Consider the following 14438-nt stretch of genomic DNA (forward strand, 5'->3'; position numbering starts at 1 on the left):
ATCTGGAGGCCCCAATAACCAAATATTTGAATAGAATACAAGTGATTTTCAAGCTAAAGTTGTGTTGTTGTTCGAGTATGATGATGAAGAGCAGGGAGAGTATATCATCGGAGACACTTTGGATTAAATCCTGGTTCTAGCACATACCGTATGATCTTTAGCAAGTTACCTAACCTCCGTGAATCTTAGATTTCTCTGTATAATGGGAATAACATCAACCATGCAGGGCTTTTATGAGGATTAAATGCATATACTTATGAAGCACTTAGGATAATGCCTGGAATATAGTACGAGGTGTTGAAACAATAACGGTAAATTGCACGCATCAGGCGGAGGTGGGGAGGGCAGAGTTGTTTGTTTTGTTCACTGTGCTACCACAATGCCAGCCGGGTTTTTACGCTAAGGTTTAACTATGTATGGAATGAGAGCCAATGCGTGTAGTTACCATTGCAGTGTGATACATAGTCTGTTTAGGTAATGAACTCTATCACCACGTCTAGCAGCTTGAACTTTACACTCTCTAAACACAACCTTCTGTAGAATCTTCTATTTGTTTTTTCTTATACTGTCTAGGACTCCTGTCTTTTGTGTCCTCAGTTATTGATACTTCTCCATATTTACTTTGTTTGTCCTGCTCGCGCGTTCAGTAAAGGTTTGCTCAGCACCACTCTATGCCAAGCCCTGGGCTAGGCAGTGGTGACAGCTGGACAGACAAAATCTGATTCCTGTCCTCAAGTTGCTCATAGTCTAGTGGAGGGAGAAGGTCTAGACAAACCGTGATCACAAGGTAGGGTGAATATCCCATAACATAGGCGAGGACAGGGTGTCTAACATATCATAAGAAAGGCAGCTATTGATGAGAGAAGACCATACTTTATGATCTCACTTACATGTCAAATCTAAAAAAGCCAAACTCACAGAAACAGAGACTAGAATGGTGGTTACCAGGGGTTCGGGGTGGGGAAAATGGGGGGGTGTTGGTCAAAGAATACAAACTTGTGGTTATGAGTAAGTTCTAGAGATCTAATGTATAGGATGGTGATTATAGTTAATAATACTGTATTATATACTTGAAAGTTGCTAAGAGAGTAGATCTTAAATGTTCTCACCACAAAAAAGAAATGGTAATTAGGAGACAGGAGGAAGGTTTTAGCTAATGCTATGCTGGTAATCATGCTGCGATGTAGGAGTTTATCAAATCAACATGTCTACCTTCAACTTACCCAATGTTATCTGTCAAGCATATCTCAATAAAGCTGGAAAAGAAAGAGAAAAAGGACCACTACCTCATCTTGGAGGTGGGTCAAAAGAAAGTCTTCTTGGAGGAGGTGATGCTTAAGCCGAGTCATTGGCCAAGAGGAACTGGTCACAGGCACCAGCTGGAGGGCACGTTGAAAGCCACAAAGACATGGACAGTAGATCTCGTTTGGATGGAATGCAGGTGTATTTGGGGATGTTGAGGCATGAGATCAGAAAAGTAGTAAGGTCTAAATCATGAAGGTCTTGATAGCCATGCTAAGAACTTTGGCCTATACACTGAAGTTAGAGGTGAGTCCCTGAGTGATTTAAAGCCAGCAGTGACATTAAGCCATGTGCATTTTTAGAAATAAGATTCTATTGGCGATATAGACTAGAAGCAGCCCAACGGTATGTGGAGAAAGCCTCCAGGAGGCAATTGCCGTCATTGGTGAGAAACTGGAAAGACTGGAACTGTGGCAGTTATGGAGGGATGAGTTCACTGCTTTAGGAAGTTGAGTTGGTGATCAATTTGGGGTAGGCGAGATAAAGTGGGTTGGGGAGTGAAACAGGACTTCCAGGGTTGTGGCTTGACTAGTATTACCATAAACAAGGAAAGGGGACATTTGAAGAAGAGCATTGTGGGAAAGAGAACATTTAGCCTTGAACATGTTGTTGCTTTTGTTGAGTATGCACAATATCTAAGAGGAAGCCTAGTGTAAGCAGGTGACTAACGAGTGAAGAGCCAGGAAAGATCATAGATAGAGACTGTCTGTCATTGGCAAAGCTGTCTTGTGGCAGAGAAAACCTTGAGCATGGATGATATTACCCAGGATAAATATAGAGGATCTGAAGAGGAAGACCAAGCATGGAACCTAAGGGAACACTAACATGTGGGAGACAAGTGGAAGAAAAAGAATCAGCAGATGAAACAGAACCAGTGGCCACAGGGAGAAGGAGAAACAGTAGTAAAACTAAATGGAAAGAGATTTTCAAAGCAAGGAGTCATTAACAATCTGAATTATTACATAAAGGTGAAAAAAGAGTAATCAGCAAGACGTACAGTGGATTCTTCCCAAGCCTTACTAAGTCCCCGTCATTATCACGGGTAATTTCAGCACAGCCCTGGGGATGATAATCCTGCGGTCTAGGAGTGGAATGGAGGTGAGGAGGTGCAGAGCAAGTACTGACCATTACATCGGAGGAGAGTGGTTTTACCTTCAGGGCAAAGATCCCAGGATGCTTGTCAGTAGACAGAAAGAGCCACAGTAGGAGCCTTAGTAGGTAGCAGAGGGGAGACACTGAATGCTCTGACCAAGGAACATTTCAGGCCTAGACTCTCATTTCGTGTCTGACAGAACAATATGCAATTCACCTCATCACAAGAATCAAGGGAGATGGTAAGCCCTGGAGATGACACTGGTGGCTCTGGAGGAAAGAGGGGCCTTGGGAGCATGGCCTCCCTTCTGCAATTCAGGCCAGTGCTCAGTGACGAGCACAGGGTTGGGTGATGCAGGATCCTCGGTCTGAAAGACACAGACTTGCTGGCTTGTCACTCACGCCCTTTAAGAACCAGCTCTTACACAATGCAAGGTCTGTCTGGGAGTGTGAGGCTCCCCTGGCTCTGACCCATGATGCAACCCTTCCGCTCCGTTCCAGCATCATGTGCAGCACAATGAGTGCATTTTCCTCTCCTGGACGGGAGTCCTGAGGACAAGCTGAGGCACCATTGGCAGGCAGATATCCAGAGGGATTATTCAGATTTGACTTTGCCTTGGGCAGAACAAGATCCTTGGGTTTTATGAGCACTTTTTAGAACTGTGTCTAGGTAATTATGGAAATCAGAGTTGGATTTGAGTTTCAGGGTAAGAAATTATGGACAATTACTGGTATTTTGGTTCTGTTTCCATAGCAATCTGAAACATTTGAAATTGTCAACTGTTGCCAAGAATCTGGACAATAATTCCAGATTGTTGGCACTTACTATCTAAAATGGCAATTTACCTGTGTTTCTGGCGACATTTAAGGTGCCTTGAGCCGTGCTGTGGATAATAATGTGACCTTCACGACACATTCTTAAGCTGTAGTTGAGGTCTGCTCAGTTTGTCAGCTGGGTCCTGTTTTTCTTTTATCATTTACCTGGAGCTGCATGAAGGCATATAAAAGCTGGATTCTTGGTTTAGGAAGGGATAAGGAACTGCATTTACTTGGTTTTCCAAGAATTTTTGCTCTTATGGTAACTTGGAGCTTCAGTTGTGGCCACCAAACCAAGAGAGGTGCGCCAAAGGCCAGTGAAACAACATAAGAAGGTTCTGCTACCTCAGGTCAAGTTCCTACAGGCCAGAGATGTTCCCCAAGCAGGCTGACCTCACACTTGGGGAATCCAAGAAACCTTCGGGCATGGCGCCGCACACTTTGAGCCCAGAACATCAGACAGCTCTTCACTGGGAACGCAGGCTGGTTTGAAGGCCTGGACCTGCCCTCTTCTTGCTGTGAGCCTTGGGGCTGATGCTGACTCAAATGTCGTTTTGGGGCTTTTCTGAGGATCAGATGAACTCGCTCCTCTTGTCTCCAACCAAACTCTATCAAGTTCACCGTAGGTACTGGGCACTGTTGAAAGTGGTGGAGATATAATCGTGATCAGGATAGACACAGTTCCTGCCCTCAGGAAGCTGACAAGTGGTGTGGAATTGTGTTGGCAATGGACTGTTACTTGGTTGGTGGGTGGGTTTGCTGATGGTGCTGGAACAAAGTACTGAAACTGGGTGGCTTAAAACAAGTGGAATTTGTTCTCTCACAGTTCTGGAGTCTAGAAATCCAAAATCAAGGTTTCCGCAGGGATGGGTTCCCTCCGAAGGCTCTAGGGAAGAATCTTCCAGTATTTGCGGGCAATCCTTGGTGTTCCTTGACTTGTAGATGCATCACTCCGATTTCTGCCTCCATCTTCACATGGCCTTCCCCTGTGTATATGTATCCGTATCTGAATTTGCCTCTTCTTATAAGAACACCAGTCACATTGAACGTAGGATTCACCCTAATCCAGTGTGACCTCATCCTGACTTGATTGCATCTGCGAGACTCTATTTCCAAATAAGTTACATTCCCAGGTTCCAGGTGAAAATGAGTTTCGGGGAGCACTATTCAGCCCAGTACAGTCGGTTTGTAGCTTCTGGGTATATGGCAGCACTAACAGGAGGATTTGATGTTCCCCAAAGTTTGGGCGGATGATGTATGTGTCTCCCTTAATATTGAATAATAGATTGCTGTGAGCTAGTTGCATTCCCACCAAGGTACTTACTTGAGGAAGAAGCAAGTCAGGGTCAGCTGGTGGGTGAACACTTTCCAGAGGATTCCTCTGGGCAGTCAGACACTATAATGCCTCCACGTCATGGACTAATGTCAATAAAGGCACCAGAACATAACACACTCAAAGAATATCTCCTCACCTGCCCTAGGGTGACAAACCCTGTAGTGGGATCTAGGAAAGATGATTGCAAGCCCCGGTTCTGTGTATTCATGTAACAAGGTTAAAAAGTTATCTAAAGGACAGACAAGATATTTCCTTCTAGACAAGTAGTAAAAAAAAGTCTTGATAGGTGGCTGAGAAGAAAGAGTTGTGGAACCAGTACACTGTTGGAATGCACTGGACAGTTGCACAAGTTGCTAAAATGTTGAAATCCTGCCATATCGTTGTTAAATAGCCATGGGAAGCTATTTATAATTTTTAAAAACATAACTGTTGTGTAATGGAATGAACTTTACACAGAAAGTAGACATGGTCTTTGGAGAAGGTGTGCAGGGGAAAAGGGAAAACATTTTCAGAGAACACAGGGCACACAGGAGATACACATACTCCATGATAAATGGACTGAAGTAATTGTATGTTAATAAACCAATACCTCCAGAAACTGTTTATGGTTCAGGTACAGTTCCACTTTTTTTTTTTTTTTTGACTGTGCAGCTCAACTATAGTATTCTGGATTTACAGAAACTATAATGTTCTTTCCTTATCCAATTTTCACTCTTTAGGGTCAATCATTGTATCCTGAATAATTATATTACTATAAACTTTAGAAAGCCCTTCTACCTGCGAATGCAAAACAAAAAGTAATTTATTTTCTTAAACTTGCCTTAATCAGATTTCTTGGTAGAAGAAGCTGTTTCTGTATGTCTATCTTAAAACGAGCAAACCTGGTAGTGCAAATTGGGGCATTGAAATCTGATGTTACCCATTTGAGTGCGTATGTTGTCTGAAGTAAAGATTTTGTAAAACAGGAAGCATGTAATAAGAACACGATGATCACCCTAATGATGACGAAGACAGCCCCTGACAGCTGCACGGAGCTTGCCGTGCGGCTGGGGCTGCTCTAAGTCCATCGTGTATATTAATTCTTTCCATCCTCTTAACAGCCCACGCAACTTGCATTACCTTTGTCCCATTTTAGGTAAGGAAATGCAAGCCCTGAGAAGTTGAGTATCCTGCCCCAGGGCACACAGCTGGTCAGCAGCAAAACAGCCATCTAAACCCAGGCTACCTGGCGCAGACTCTTGAAAGAGTGAAATTTGCATTTACGCTCTACCATCCCCTGAACAATCAGATGCTACAAACTATGTGAACAACTGGCCCATAGCTTGGTATGTTGGGTTCCATGCCGGGTTCCATGGCGTGTACCATACAGGGTTCCATGCTGTGCTCCATGCTGGGCTCCTTCCATGTTCCATGCCGGGTTCCATGCTGTGCTCCATGCTGGGCTCCTTCCATGTTCCATGCCGGGTTCCATGCTGTGCTCCATGCTGGGCTCCTTCCATGTTCCATGCTGGGTTCCATGCTGTGCTCCACGCTGTGATTCATACTGTGTTCCATGCCAGGTTCCACGCCGGGTTGCATGCCGGGTTCCATGCCAGGTTCCATGCTGGTGCTGCCTCTGCTGGCATCCTTGCCTTTACTTGGATTACCCACTTAACTGCCCCAGGCCTGCTGCTCAGGGTACCAGGTTCCAGCTGTTCCTGCATACTCTGTTCTCTTCGTGGGCACTTCACTTACTTTCTTTTTTATTGAAAACAATGATGTTCAGTGATATCAGATTTCCATTTGAGTAACACTTTAAAAGAAATTTCATCATCTGGAACCAAGTTAGTATCCTTTTCACTGAAGTCATTTATTAACTCATTTTTTAAAAAAGACTTTATTTATTTATTTATTTGAGAGAGAGAGAGAAAGGGCACATGAGCAGAGGGAGGGGCAGAGGGAGAGGGAGAAGCAGACTCCCTGCTGAGCGGGGAGCCTGATGCGGGGCTCAATCCCAGGACCCCGGATCATGACCTGAGCTGAAGGCAGACGCTTAACCACTGAGCCACCCAGGTGCCCCTATTAGTTCATTTTTTTAATGAAAATTTGTCTGATATCTTTAAAAAAGGTATTTTTTTCCATTGGCAGATGAACGGATAGACAAAATGTAGACTATACACACGGAAATTATCATTCACACTTAAAACAGAGGAAAAATCTGACACATGCCACAACATGGATGACCTTGAGGACATATACTAAGGGAAATAAATGAACCCCAAAAAGACAAGCACTGTCTGATTCCCCTTCTCCTCCTCCTCCTCCCTCTTCCTCTTCTTCTTCTTCTTCTTTGGTTCTACTTCCATGAGATACCCAAAGTAGTCAAATTTATGGAGACAGAAAGCAGAATGGTGGTGGCCAGCGGCTTTGGGAAGGGAGAACAGAGAGTTCTTGTTTAATGGGGGCAGAATTTCAGTTGGGGAAGATGAAAAAGTTCTGGGGTTGGACGGTGGTGATGGTCACACAACTGTACTTAACACTACTGAACTGTACACTTAAAAATGGCTAAGAAGGTAGGCACCTGGGTGGCTCCGTTGGTTAAGCGTCCAACTGTTGATCTCGGCTCTGGTCTTGGTCTCAGGGGTGTGAGTTCAAGCCCCGTGTTGGACTCCATGCTGGGTGTGGAGCCTACTTAAAAAAAGAAAAAAAGTTAAGAAGGTAAATTGTATGTGTATTTTATTGCAATTTTCAAAAATGAAAAAATTTTAAATGATAAAAAGTAGTGTGCGTTTGTGGAAACAAAACATTTCGAAGTGTGGAAAGCATAAGGTGGATCTTCTGACCAGCCGTGTCCTCTGCACCTACCCCCGTCCCGGAAGTAATGGGTGACCTGTCTGGTTGTGCGCTTTTAGGACCTTCCTATGCATACGCAAGGGTGTGTGTTTATGTGCCTGTGTGTGTATTCTTCTGAATTCTGTTCTGGGCTTTGATTTGTGCACTTTATTTCACTCTATATGGCTCTTCAGTTTGCCACGATACAGTAATTTATTTAGTCTGTGCCCCGTGGATGGATGTTTAGGCTCTATTTTCAGTGTTGTTGTTTTGCCATTACAAGACCTCTATAGTAAACATCTTTGAATATTCAAATAGGCCACTTTTTATTTTACTTTATTTTTTTAAGTAGGCCTTTTAAGTAGCATCAAGACCTGAGCTGAGATCAAGAGTTGAATGCTCACTGGGCTGAACTACCCAGGTGCCCCTCAAATAGGCCACTTTAGATCGTTACCTTAGAACCTGCTACGCTTGAATAAATGAAAATTAGCACCTTCACCAGTTTATACAGGAAAAGGCGATTGTGAGGGAGAGAAGAATAGCCAGACAATGGGTGAGGCCATAGTTCTGACAGAGTAAAACTTTGTAGTTGGGTCCCAGCTGAGAAAAGAGTGAACACCTCATCTTAGCACAGATTTCTGAGGTGATATGACTGCAATTTCTAAAAACCTGCTTGAGGGAAGCCTCCAAACTCTCGCGTTCCATGGAAGAATGTGGCAGAGGAGGGGGTATATTTTCTATATTCTGTAAGGAAACCCCTGCTTGGGGATGTACGTTTTCCTCGGGAAAGCTGTCCTGAGGCTCAGGACTGAATTAAACCCCAGCTGTGTTTAACCTGCTCCTCAGTAGGGCCTCATGGTATGTGGGTGGAAGGTACTAGAAGATTTCCTAGGGTGGGTTTTAAGTCATCATGAGTTCATTTCCAAATGAGCTAATTCATCAAACCCTGTGCTTGCTTACTTTCAGAATCCGATCAATTTGAAAACAACTCTCATGGAGTTAAAGGCCACACATCAATGTCACCTCCTCTGAAGATTGAACTCGGGCAAGCCACGAGAAGCAGGGTGATTATAACCACAGAAACTCAGCATAGGTAAAAACGCACCAGGTTCCTCTGAAAGCAGAGGGGCAGGGTGGAGCTGAGAACAGGAGCCTTGGCTGCAAATTTTTATAAGGTACATTGAGATACCCCTTCCTGTGCACACTTGGGCATCCTGCCCCCCACTCCACACAGCAGGTTACCATCTCCCTCCCCACAAAAACACACTGACAGAACCTGGGAGGGACTGGGAGGGATTTAATGAAAATCTCCACACAGAATGGTCCCCGGCAGGAGACTAGAGGAATCATCTTCAGGGAATGTAACTGGCCTGAGAAGAAATATCTAGATACGAATATTGGAAAGGAGAACAAGAAAATGACTGGTTGAGGCCCACTATTAGTCAAGCCATTCCCGTGTGCAGAGGACTTCAAATCAACATTTTGGTACTGCACTCTTAAATCTTAACAGCCAAAGACCACCAGACATTTGATGAAATCTTTTAACATAAAGAGCCCAAAACAATCAAACGAGAAACACACACACACACACACACACACACACACACACCCAGATACAAGGCAGGGAACAAGGAAAACTGCAACAGTGCTAACAGCGCCTTAATACCTTCAGAGACATATGACAAGATATTGAATTTATCAGATGAGATCAGAATGCTGTAAAAAAGAAACAGAACAACATGGAAATCAAAATTATGATAGCATTGGTTTAAAATAATCCGTAGAAAGAAGGAAGGTAAAGTGAGAAAGTCCCCTGCAAAGTGGAATCGAAAGATAAAGAATTCTAATAAGGGAGAGAAAGGATTTTCTGAAAAAAATTATGAAGCAAAACATCATACAGGAAATGAAATGCCATCATAGTAAACCTTATGGTTTAGTTGCTAATAATACTTCTATTTCTAATAAGGATTTAAAATTGATATTTATAGAGTACTGAGAACCTGGCACATAGTAAGCATTATATAAGTGCTTATTAAAGTAATGCAATAAAGAAGAAAGTAGACAATGACTACTGATTTAACCAGAAGTCGTGATGTACCTATTTGGGGAAGATAAGAAGAGGAATAGTGGATCTGGTGTGTGTTTGTTCATGTGGATAGAGTTGGGGGCTGTGATAATCTAATTATTAAATGCTTATCTTCAATGGAAGGAAATGAACAGAAAACAAGTAAAATTAAGCAAGAAGTATTAGTATAAGCATATTACTTAGAAATATGACTGTAAATACCAGAAGCAGCTGATAAATGATAGAAATCAGGAGTAGAAAGGAAAGGGGAGGAGCATATTGGTTTTTTAATCACGAGTTTATTAGTAATACTTGACTTTTTAAACAATGTACATATATCATTACATATATTACTTTGGGTAAGTATTAAAATTTTAACTTAAAAATCTCCTGGTCCTGTCTTTATTCTTTCCTCAAGGCTAATCTCTCCCTATAACTATTGCATCATCGGAAGCCTCTAGAACGCATCCTGGAAGATGACAACAGGCCTTAAATCAGAAGGTCCCTCTTGAGACATGCTTGCCTCCATTTTCAACCTGCCTTCATGCCCTCTGCTTCCAACTTTCCATCACACCTCACAATTGTAGAAATGGAAGAATGGCATGAAGGATTTGGTGCTGGGAACACTCTGCTGGGACTCATGGCTGCCTTGGAAAGATGAAGAACCAGGAAGCTGAAACGGGGTCTAGGAGACAGTGTCAGTACCTCTCTGCAAATCTCTAGTATAAGCAACCTCCTCAGGAAATTATTAATAAACAAGCATTAGTTGAAGCCCTGTAGAGGTCTGCAAAAGATGGGGGGGGGGGGTTACAATGCATATGGTGGCCGCAGGGGCATGAGCAATGACCTCTCCAAATCTACAGAGGAAATACCAGTGTGGAATTTTAAGGGGAGGCAGCTGGGAGAGGAAACAGACTTCCAACCATCAGTCCCAATGGAAGAGGGTCTCAGGGACTTCTGCCCACGTGTCCAAGATGATGTTCTTCCAACGTGGCACATCCTGCCTTCTCGCTGTCCAGCAGCCACTTCATTTCCACTTGGTGCCTCTACTTTCAAACCATTATACAACTCTCCTATTTAAAAAAGCCAAAAAACTTCTATGTGATTCTGATTTTCCTTTGGTTCTTGTCTTATTTCTCCAATTTCATTTTTATTGATAGCTATTACTTATACTACTTTTTAATCTGTTCCCTCATTGACCCGTGGCAACTGATTTCTCTCTACCGTTCCAAATCAACTGGGCCTTGAAGTTCGGCAGATGCCCTCTTCGTTGTTACCATTTGGCTTTTCCTCCAAGATTTTCCCCTCCCTCCCACCCTCCCCCCTCCCTTCCTTCCTTCCTCTCCTTTTTCTTCCTTCCTTCCTCCCTCCCTCCATCCCTCCTTCTCCCCTTCCTTCCTTCCTTCCTTCCTTCCTTCCTTCCTTCCTTCCTTCCTTCCCTCCTTCTTTTTCTTTTGAGTTTTCAAACCCATAGAAAAACTGGAAGAGGGCACCTGGGTGGCTCAGTCGGGTTAAGCATCTGCCTTTAGCTCAGGTTGTGTGTGATCCCAGCATCCTGGGATCGAGTCCTGAATCGGGCTCCCTGCTCCGTGGGGAGCTTGCTTCTTCCTCTGCCTCTCTCTCTCTCTGTCTCTCATGAATAAATAAATAAATTCTTTTTTAAAGAACCGAAAGAATAATACAATGAATCATGTACATTGAACCCATATACCCTTCACCTCACTTCACCAAATTATTAACATTTTGCCACATTCAGTCCGTGTGTGTGTGTGTGTGTGTGTGTTTGTTGCCAGAGCAATTTCATAGAAGCTTATATTTATCATGACATTTTCACCTAAATGCTTCACTCTAAATACTTAAGCAGGTAGCTCCTAAAAAAAGGCCATTTACTATAGTACATTATTGTTCCCAAGAAATTTAACATTGATGCCATAAGATCGTTTAATAAACAGTTCGTATTCCAAACGCTAAATTGTCCCCCAAAATGCCTTTTGAAATTTGGTTGTTGTCATGGTTTTTAAATCCAGAATCCAAATACATTTCATGCATTGTCTTTGATTATTTTGTTTTTCCAAGCTCCCTTAATCTGTATTCTAGAATGTTCCATCCTTTTTTGTGGAATTTCATGATCGCTGACATTTTCAAAGGGTTCAGACCAGTTGTTTTATAGATTGTTTCTCATTCTGGTCTTATCTGATTGGTTCCTCAAGTTTAGATTCAGGTTAAAGGTTGTTTTGTTTTGTGTTCTGGCAAGACTACCATAGAAATAATGTTGTATTCTTCCAGTTGCATCACACCGGGAGGTACAAGTCAATTTTATCCCCTTATTCATTTGGTAACTATGTTGTTGTCTGCCAAATTTCTCCCTTATAAAAGTGTCTTTTTCCCACTTGTAATTAACAAGTATTATTTTGAGACCATGCAAATATCCTGTTTCCGACACCTTTTCACTCAGTGGTTTTAGTATGCTTTGATTATGCTTGCCTCGACCAGTTATTACATTGATGGCTGCAACATGGCCATTTTCTAGTTCCTTCTACATTTATTGGCTGGTGTTCTTATGTAAAAGAAAGCTTTCCCTGCTCCTTTTTTGTTCAATACCGGTACAGACCCAAGATTTCTTTTCCTTTCTTCTGTTTTCTAACCCATAGCCTTCATTATTCTTTTTAATGCTCAAATCCACACAAATGTGGCCAGTGGGAGCCCTTTTATACCAGTTCTTGCGTTCTTTTGACATAGCCTCACTTAATCTTTCAGCACTTTGTTGCTTTCTGACTCAAGATAGCCCATGCTGGTCTTGTGTTTTCCTGGCCCCAGACCTAGAATTAGCCATGCCTCCAAAAGCCCACGTTCATTTTATTTCTTCTAGTCTTCTTGCGTTCCCCGGAACACTAGATTCTGTTACCCACAGCCTCCTCCTTGAAACTCTGGTTTCATAAATACTGCATTATCTTCGATCTCTTGCTACCTTCATGACTGTTCCGATTTCTGTGTTTGAGTCGTTCATTTTTTTCAACACACACGGAAATAACAAACACGTGTCAGGCCCTGTGTGCTTGAGGCCCGTAGGCAAAGAGATCCCAGGCCCTACCCTCAAGAAGCTCACACCCCGGAGCTTCTAGCTAGGTGACGACCTAGGTGGTAATTTATCATCCAGACAGGACTCTGTGAAAGCGAAGAAATGTGAAAGTGAAAAAACAAAAACACCCACTTACTATAGGAAAGCAAGCACGAGAAAAGACCCGCTGGTAACCCACAAACGAACAGCCGTCACGTGGACAACAGCCTTGTCAGCACTCAGGGTAAATGCTAGAAGGAGCCCTTCCCCAGGTAAAGTGTTGCTCGGGGCTGAGGGTGAAACAGACATTGGCGGGAACGCAGGGCTGAGGGTGTTGCCTCCCAGAGCCCTTGCTGAAGAACGACTGAGCAACGCGTGCTTCAGAGAGACGAAAACGAAGCCGTACGTCTGGAATCGGGAAGCAATGGTGAACAGATCGTTAAAACGTCTTGGACGGATTGTCGAAAACAATAAGCTAATTCTTCTCTGTATTTTATAACCCCTTGCATCTGATATAGTAGACGAACGTTTGGAAGATGGGAAGTGGGGGACGTTTGGGGAGACGTTACAGTGTTGAAGGTCCTTGTCCGGAGGAGGCGGAGGTTAGAGATACTCAATAATTTGGACTTGCTCAGAAAAACTCAGCGCTCCTCCTCATTCTTCATGGCCCAGATGGGACTGGAACTTCTCCACGAGCCTTCTCTAATTACCCCTTGCTCATTTATCTTCTCAACTCCTCCAGCACTTACAGCCTGTCTGTGCAATTTAGTACTTAACTACACGCTGTTGCTTGTCTGCTAAGTGCCGAGTGCCCGGGCTCTCAAACCCCCATTGATTAATAGGCGAGGGTGGCATCAGGGAGAGAGTGCCTGGCCGAGGCCCTGCTTCTGACACTGCCACGGAGTCCCTTTGTGAGCGTGGACACATTACTAACCTCTCTAGTTTTCTGTTTTCTCTTAGTTTGTCAAATGAGATGATACGATGAGATTGTCCCTAAGATTTATCCCAGTGCTACGAATCTACGATTGGTTCTTCCACTCCTGTCCTACGGTTCCTGGAGAACTGTCCGGAAAGATCATCTTGTGAATCAGTCTTTGGGGAGAGCCAAGGAGCAAAATATCACTTGCACCTCTTCTCCAGTTACGAGCTTTCATTCCTCTCCCCCATTGGACTCTCAGCCAGCCTTGCTTGAGGACTGTAGGAACACTGACAACACGGACTCCATCTTTGGCCCTCCATCTTGTTCCTGTCTGTGTATAACCCCACCTTGGGGCTGTGTTCCAGGCCCCATGGAAGTTAACATACGCCCAGACCAGAATGAGGCAAGGATTGTTCTCATCCTCCCTGAAGTGGTTCACAGATGGTGCCACTTTAAGATAACGACCCTGTGACTGCACCACCAGGCCCCTCACTCTATAAAAGCTGGGGGATTCAGGTCTGGGCTTGGCGGAGAGTAACTGCAAGGCGTCGGTATTGTTCGTCCGCACGGTCTCCGTTCACCTGTCAGTAAGTAACTGTCAACACTATGGAATGGCTTGCTTCGTTTTTTGGTCTCAAAGTGCCTTCTCTGGAGAATACTATCTGTTCTAACAAGGGCCATTTCCTGATATGGCTTCAGGTAGATACCAGGGACTGGAGGGCCAAGGGGTGCTTTTAGTCATCAAGGACTTTCCTTTTGTTGGTACGCTGTGCTTATTATTCAGTGTGTCCTATCAGTTCGTTCTTTTATTGCCTGTTCTCTTTGTCCTCCTGCCTCCCCAATTTAATGACTTTCTCCCTGGATTCTGAATCAGTGACTTAACCCAACCCTTGATACCTGCCTGACTCACTGAGCCTAACCCAGGTTGCACACATCTGTCCTGATGTCCTCCTTTTAGAGGCCTGTTTCCACCCCAGTTGACACCTCCCTGGGCCAGGATTACTTACTCCTGTGCTTTTCCCTCATTCTGAGTTGTCAG

This window comes from Ursus maritimus, unplaced genomic scaffold, assembly GCF_017311325.1.
Source record: "Ursus maritimus isolate PB19 unplaced genomic scaffold, ASM1731132v1 scaffold_18, whole genome shotgun sequence".
Lineage (NCBI taxonomy): Eukaryota > Metazoa > Chordata > Mammalia > Carnivora > Ursidae > Ursus > Ursus maritimus.